At 39.6% G+C, this 8,436-nt stretch overlaps 1 long non-coding RNA gene across 2 annotated transcripts; it reads left to right on the top strand.

Moving 5' to 3' along the window:
• Positions 1 to 20: 20 nt before the first annotated feature.
• Positions 21 to 1,358, top strand: LOC105030118. Of its 2 annotated transcripts, XR_829551.3 has the most exons (4): positions 22 to 41; positions 136 to 231; positions 879 to 988; positions 1,069 to 1,358. It is a non-coding gene; the product is annotated as an uncharacterized LOC105030118 (long non-coding RNA). The 2 variants fall into 2 exon arrangements; XR_002197331.3 differs by having other exon boundaries at positions 21 to 231.
• Positions 1,359 to 8,436: the final 7,078 nt, after the last annotated feature.

Raw genomic sequence — 8,436 nt, 5'->3', positions numbered from 1 at the left:
CTGTGTTTGGGAACAACTTCACGTGCGGTAAGTCGCTATTAGTGAGTGATTTTTTTCCTCTCCCATCTGTCACGGGTGTCCGTTGCAATCTTGTTTAGGATGGGGTGAATGTTGATTACATTCGTTTTGGAACAGGGATGCATTCCGTTCTTCTGCCAGATGCCCCTTATGTGGCGGTCTGACGAAGTCGGCTCCAAACAAAAATGACGTAATAAACACGTGGAGTAATAGGTACGATTCTGTGATTTCAAATGTCAAAGTTATCCTTTCTGCTTCAACGCTATATTAGTTTTCAGTCACGTGATTGCTCTAACAGCCTGGTTCTGGCCCAGCCAATAATATGATCACTTGATTGTTTTTTTTTTATGCAATAAATTCACATAGGATTAAGAATTTGTATGAATGGTGTTTTGATTCCAGTAACATTTGTTTTACATTAATATACAAAATATGAACATGATTACATTATTGTATTTTCTTAATTCATTTTCTTGTATTATTTCTTAATTAAACTTTAGATACTAATTTAAATATCACTTCTGTCTTTGGATGAAATTGCCTGAAAATCCAAGAAATCCTTTCTTTTTGATAGCCAACATTTATTACAATGAGAATAATGCAAAAGTTGAGTTAGACAAACTAAAGTTTGGTATTGATAATATACATTTACACTTCCAGAATGGTGTTTATTTTTTTTAGATGGAGCCTTTGCACAAGTCAAGGTACTAAATTAAACATGGATAGAAGAAATGTTAGGAAATGAGCAGTAAAACTAGTAAATGCCATGAGGGCCTGAGGCAGCCATGTTTTTATGCAGATTAAAACTGGGGCATCTGTCTGGTCAGAATATTATTGCAAATGTTTTCATATTGTTCTAGGTAAAATCGGTGCATTCAAGAAGCCTCTGATACAGATGGTGAGAAGGAAGCCCCATCAGTCAGCCAACCCACCTACACTACATAGGAACCCTGGCTTCATCAGTCTACATGTATGTTTTTAGTCTTGTGTATGTCAGTACCTACAGTATGATGTTCCACCCCTATTTTAATCAGGTCTTTGTTCCGCAAGTCCCCGCTAGACCTTGGCCCCAGCAGATGTCAACACCACAAGCCATTTTAAGAAGCCACCAGACACACCAGGGAGAAATGTGGAGGGTGTGGACATCCTTTGCCAAGGATGGACGCCTTCCTTTTCTCTCCTCCTCTGTCATGATAATCGGAGGCCTCCTTCCACAGTTTTAACCCTTAAGTGAACATTTACTTTTAAATATAAGAAAACATTAACTAAACATTTTACTGTTTAGAATGAAAAGATATGTCCAGTGTGGGGCTCAAATTCTTATTTCAGTAATATTCAAATTCAAGAACATTTTGCTAATAAAATTTTTGGAAAAATTTGGATTTGCGTCTGTTTTCTCAGATGAACAGAAATGAAGTGCGCTGTGAAGAGTTTTAACACTCAAGCAATGCTTGCTTTTGTTTGCCGTCTGCCATGGTTCATGGGCTTTATGGTGGAGAGGAAGGGGGCAGCTTTTCCATTTGACAAAAGAAGCCAATGCAGAAGCCGATGTTCATTCTGTAGACGAATAGTCTGCTTTTTAGGATGCACTTATGTGCTCAGCTAATAATTTCTGGTGAATACGTTATATAAACTTAATAGATTTATGTCTTGGTACGAGCTGGTTGAGTGTTGGGGAGGATTTGTTATACTGAAAGGCCACAAAAATGTCTGAACAGCAAGTATATCACCATGTGAAAATGGTTATTAATTGTACCTACTTTTCCCCCCTTTAGATCAACCACCAATGCCTTGTTGGGTGATGCAACATTAAGTATGTTGTATGGCGGGTAATGGGACGTTTTTTGAGTGAGGTTTTTATTGGTAAGGATTTTTCTGTAACAAGTGTCTTGCAATTACAATAGTGAATTCACTCTAAAGTAATTTTTACATCTTCACATAATTTGTGCTCCTGTCCATTAAGCTGCTGTGTGGAGGGATCCAGTGCTATCAATGGCCTCTGAGAGTGATGTGGAGGCAAAAATGAAAAGGTGGCTGCAGCTGACCAGGATTGAGGTAGGAGACGAGAAAGCAGTGTGGCGGCACCTCTGCCATGATGGACTTTGGAAGAGGGGTTGAGTTTATGAAGTGTGGCATGGTGTAGTGCGTGCCAGCGGATAGAGTGAGAGATGGGGAGGGTGTGTCCATCCGACACTGAGGATAGACACATCTTCCCTGTCTCACCTCCTGGTGGTCAATTCCTGAACATAATCAACAAAATTGCCACTAACCTGGTTTGGTTGGTGTTTAAATGTTCAGTTTATTGTCCCAGCTCTATAGTCTATAGACTAGGGTTCCCACAGGTCCTAAATCCTTGAAAGTTTGTGAATTTGAGAAAAACAAATCAAGGCCATGTTGAAAGTTGTTGAAAGTAGAAAGAAATAGACATGGGTCATTGAAAGTGCTTGAATTCATATTTTATGTAATAATAGAAATTAAAGAGACCTAGTAGTCTGCCATCACTTTAACACTGTACATTTGAAGTATTCACACATTCAAACCTCTCTTATTAATTGTTGTCTGTGAGCTTCTGTGAAGCCTGCTAGTTCTGATTATACAGACTGATTCTCAGTATGTAACAGAGATTAACCTTGATCTATGTCTCCAACTATGCCACGTTGTGTCCTTGAATTTGAGGGAATTGGGCCTGGAAAGTCCTTAAAGTCATTGAATCTGATGTGTTTATGATGGTGTGGGAACCCTGCTATAGACTTGGGAAAACGTTAAAAACTGTCAATCTACAGTTGTGCTCAAAAGTTTGCATACCCTTGGAGAATTGGAAATATATGTACCATTTGTAAAGAACTTGAGCGAGCAGGCAAAACTCGTCTTTTATTTCTTATGGGATTCATATTCAACTATAGGTTATAGCAAAATGTCACAATCATAAAACAAAACATATCAGCTTTCGCAGCCTTTACCTCTGGGATCACCCGATCAATTTACCTCCTGTTATTTATCAGACCTCAGTTTTAATCCGGTGACGGTGCACAGCGTCTTTGGTTATTTCACACTTGCCCTAGGATCTTTTTATTTTTATTTTACATCTTTGGAAGGATTACACCAAACTCAGTTTACCAGGCACTGGAATGTAGCGTAAGGCGTAACTTGACCCACTGCTAGGTGTTTCTCTAACCAATGTATTCTCACTGATTAAAGGCCTGAGTCCCCTTGTTCAAATTAGAAAAGGAATGTGGGGGATCTGATATTTGCCTAGGGGGCATCATTGACTGGTTTCAGCAGATGAAATGGTTACTCTTTATCTGCGCATCTGAATAACTCATTAGGGCATTTATTGTCTGTCCAGATGCTGTAAGAGCTCTTTAGAGTTCAAGAGGTTACCCATGTGGGGGAGGACAGCTAGGTAGTAATACAACAAAGGGAATGTGTTCTGTTGAGTTAGGACAGCAACTTACCACACCCCTTTCTCTACTATAAATACGAACTGCTAATGTATTAAGTTAGAGACTCCTCCTATTTGTAAATAAATAAACTGTTTTGTAAAATTTTGTCTCTGTACTTCGTCCTTTAAAAGTTCTGATCGATAAAATTGCCATCACACTAGGTCAGTTAACTTCCACCCTGGCTTATGACACACGTCTTAAGTCTGGAACGGTCCTATCGATCAATTCTCCGATGGAGGAACGTTTTATGTGCCTCCCGGCGGTTCCTAACGCTCAACAACATTTATAGTCGTGCTTATTTAGAACCGGTTCACTCACTGAGCCTGAGGTACTGAGAGTCGCCCCTATCGTACTTGGGCTGGCTTTATATAGCTTTTAGGGCCCCTTATGGTCCGTTTAAACAATTTTCTGGTTTTCTCCAAGGTGTGGGTATTTCCCAGTTGTAAATCACAAACCCTTATCTAACTAATGCTGATCTTCAGTCCAGGCGTTCTCCGCAAAGACGGTGTCAGAGATCAGATATTTTTTATGGCTGTTAGATTCTGTCCAAGTTTGATCCATGAACAAAATAAAGGCAACCAGAAGTCAGGGGAGAGCTGTTTTTATTCAGCATGAGTCTATGATGTTGACCTTCCATTTCTCGTTTGGGTAGTGATCATATGTAGGCCTTCACCCACCTTGTGAGGAATGAACATACATAAAAGATCAAAATACCAATCACTTTAGGAAAACTATTGATTGTAAGGAATTACCCTAGATTCTCATCAACTGTCCTGTAGTTCTAGTCTTCAGTCTTCTCTGTCTTGTATCAGTGATGTAAAGTTCCAATATCAGTGATTGCAGTCAGTGTGATGTGGACCCAGCAAATTGCCTGGTTGTCCTAACAAGTCAGTGTAGGTGTGTAGTGGAGTAGTGAGTTTCCAACACTTCACTAATTCAAGATTAACACCACAACACTGTGATGGGACCATGTGACCTGTCCAGTCAACTGTCCCGTGGTACTCTGACCTGTAGTATCCAAGCGTGCCGCACAAGCCCTGAAAAGTGAAGCCAAAACGTCTCGATCGCCCCCTGGTGAGTGGTCCCAGTATAGGTCATAAACCCCGCCCTCCCCATGTTATTCAATGGGACGCGAGACCAACTAAACAATTAAATTACCCTTCAATTATCTTTTTTCCGAAGCTGGTTTCTGTCATTTACTGTAGTTTGTATCACGCTAATGTAAATTCAAGAGTTTGTTTTTAAAAAAAGTTGGTTTTTAGTTAGTTATTTAATGCTCTAAAAACGGTGGTGTGATGTCGTGATTCACAGCTTTGATTGACAGCTATCTGAGCCAAGGAGCCACTGAAGCGCCATCCTCCTTCGGAGGACTGAGGAGATTGGAGCTTAACATTTAATCTCTAAATTTCTATAATTTATATAATTTCACACGGACATAATGGGTTGTTCTGCAGTACATTGTGCTAACCGATCTGGCATTTCCAATCGATCTTTGAATTTTTTTCGGTAAGTTAAATTTATAAGCTATTTAATTAGTAAATAAATGTAATGGGCTAGCTAACGTTAGCTAAAAGACATCAAGCCTCGTTAATAGCTAGCAGGTGGTCGTTAGCTAGAAGTTACCAATTATTTTTGTATTAGGCCTATTCTAAATTAAGGTTAAACATGATGTAAGTTAGGCTATAACATATTGTCTAGGTTTAACAAGCAAAGGTTGTATTGTACTTGGACTTGCGATTGATTACGGTATGCGCATTCTGCGAGGGAGAGTGAGGGCGGGGCACAGGGGTGGGGCCGTTGATTTCGCGGCTTTACGGCTTTACTTCCTGCTCGCTACTGCGCATAACTACTGCGCAGAACTGGTCCCAAGATCGCTATCTGCGCAGGCGCAAGTCCAAGATGTCAGCGCCGTATCGGGTCACTGGTGGCTTCAGTTTTCACCAATGGAAAAGAGCGAAAGGGCGTCGTCCATTTTTTTTACAGTCTATGGTAGTATCCTTCAGGACTCTCCTCTCATCTTACTGTCGAAGATTCATCTGGAAATGGAATGTGAAGCCAAGTTATCTGACCCTGGCATCGTTCTGCCATGAGTGGTCAGGAAGATTTGGAACAGATTTCACCCGTGTGGTTGTAGAAATCCTTCTTGAACATGTTGCTGGTACTCACACACTCAGTTGTCTGTGCCCAATCAATAACGTGATGTATCATCAGAAAAAGGGTTGTAATGTCCTGATCTGTTGAAAGTATAACTGCAAAACAACGATTAGTGTGGTTCAACAGTCCATCTGACTTTCATCCACTGGGTATTGTTCCATCAACTCCCAACAATGAAGACAATAGATCAGTCCTGAAAACTTGTGGATCTCAGAAGTTCCATCATCAGAGTGAAGCGTACACACCATTAAGACAAGTTTCCATAAAAGTCTATGTCAAATTTCCTTTTTCATCCAGAACTGGCTTGGTTAATGTTTCATTCAATGTGCTATATTTATGCCCGATAGCACCTGTCAGTGGAATGAGATTCCATTGTCTGATCAGACTTGACTTTGCCAAATCAAAAATGGTTACATCTATGCTATTCCACCATTAAAATGTTAGACCTAATGTCAAACAGTTTCCAAATAAACAATTAAAACAAATCCTAAGAATAGAATATGTTAAACAGCAGATTCCAATACACCATTATAACTATGCAAACAGAAAAAAACCAAAATGTTCACTCCTTTTAAGTACCAATTAGATTTGCTTTGAGCCCTAAGCTCAACTCTTTCCAATCATAATCAATTGTCATATCATACATCCCCCCTGCTTTCACTTCATTAAGGCAATGGAAAGTGATGGCCAGTGCCAGTGATTCGGCTTTCACTCATGGTTTCACTTTCCATTGTGACACCATGAGTGAAAGCAGAATCACGGCGAATACAGCCATGGGAGGCGCCATCCTGGACCCGCACTGGCCATCATTTTGGGACAGACATGTATAAATAGAGAATTGGTAATAGGGATGGATCTAGAATCCATTCGATATGGAGTTGCACACTGTATGTTCATCAAAAACAACAAAGTGAAAATTTTAAAAACACAAACATTCACTAACACAATCAAAGACATCAATGTGCAACACAGTCTTGTGCGAAGGAATTATAAACCATATAACCCATTGAAACATTTGTCTTACAGAGCTAAACAGCTCTCAAATTCTTTAATTGGCTGTCATGCATTTATAATATCCTGAAGTTTCTTGGCACATGCCTAACTAAATTGGTTTGCCCACTAGGGGATAAGCTGCGCAACTAAATTGTAGGAGTGAAAAAACTTCAGCCCGTGTTCCAGTGGTGTACCTACTGCAACCACCAGGGCGATTGTATTAGCGTATCTACAGCACCCAAATTTAGCATTTTTACAGGCAACAACCAAACTACCTAGTGACAAACAATGTCTTGATTAACCTTCTACATTTAAGTACATTTATTTACTTAATTATTCATTATTCATTTTATAATTATTCATTTTTCTTTCTAATAGTGGCAGTCAGCCAAACACTAAATTACAACTTATATTTTGACCACGTCTGTGGTTCTATTGACATCAAAATACCTCTATCATCAACAATGGAGGATGACTTTTGGTCACTACCCACACTGCAGTTGGTTTCAAAATCATAAATTCCTATATTAAAGCTATTGAGTGGAAAATGTTTAATGTTTGATTATCCCAAAACTGAATATACTCATGTTGAGGAAATTACCACAGATGAGACCAGTCTGAACACTCAACTTTAACCCTTAGTAATAGGCTACCCTGATTCAATGGGAGAGGTTGTTTGGGGTCATCTTAGGGGTCTTCCCCCCTTCCTGGAGCCCTTGGCTTTACACACTTATGGTTAGCCATAAATAAAGGCCAAATGGATTATTTAAAATGTATATGAAATGTAGGTTTCCACATATTAAAAATCTGTACATGGTCCTCAGACTGTCTGTAACAAGATATGTTATTCTTTCAACTTAGCTGATATCCGTTGTTTGATGGTTCAGATCTATGGTCCAACCCATCTCTAACATTGTTTGCAGTTTGTAAAAACATGCTTGTCATATCTATACAATAACTTAATATTCTTGTGGACATTCCAAAACATTGATGAAAATTATCACTAAACTAAAAACAGACATGACCACCCAAGTAAGCATATGTTACTCATGCTATCTCAGGGCAGTGTGTGCTGCTCTCTGAACCCAGGGTGAGACTATTTATATACATTTATATACAGACATGCGTGTCACAATCAAAGTACAGATTTACATACCAGCCAATAGAAAGACAGACATTTCTCAAATGCACCTTAGTTCAAAATTTCCATAACACTACTTCAAAAAATTATTACCCTCTGTGTATGGTTTCCCTCTCACCAGTTGTCCTGTGACGAGACAGAGAGAGAGACAGAAAGGGAGAGAGAAAGAGAGAGAGAGAGAACACACACACATTCCAACCTGGTGGAAACCCTTTGTAAAGGCCTATGGCTGTTTTGGATTCATATTCAGTCCTCATGGGACACAACATGTCTTCTTAACATTAAAGATTATCACCATGTGGGTTCTTCATTCTATCACTGATACAATATACACTCACCTAAATGATTATTAGGAACACCATACTAATACTGTGTTTGACCCCCTTTCGCCTTCAGAACTGCCTTAATTCTACGTGGCATTGATTCAACAAGGTGCTGAAAGCATTCTTTAGAAATGTTGGCCCATATTGATAGGATAGCATCTTGCAGTTGATGGAGATTTGTGGGATGCACATCCAGGGCACGAAGCTCCCGTTCCACCACATCCCAAAGATGCTCTATTGGGTTGAGATCTGGTGACTGTGGGGGCCATTTCAGTACAGTGAACTCATTGTCATGTTCAAGAAACCAATTTGAAATGATTCGAGCTTTGTGACATGGTGCATTATCCTGCTGGAAGCAACCATC

Source organism: Esox lucius, chromosome 10 (assembly GCF_011004845.1).
Source record: "Esox lucius isolate fEsoLuc1 chromosome 10, fEsoLuc1.pri, whole genome shotgun sequence".
NCBI classification, from domain to species: Eukaryota; Metazoa; Chordata; class Actinopteri; order Esociformes; family Esocidae; genus Esox; species Esox lucius.
Note: the sequence above shows the minus strand (reverse complement) of the source record. Positions and strands in the feature narration are given on the sequence as shown.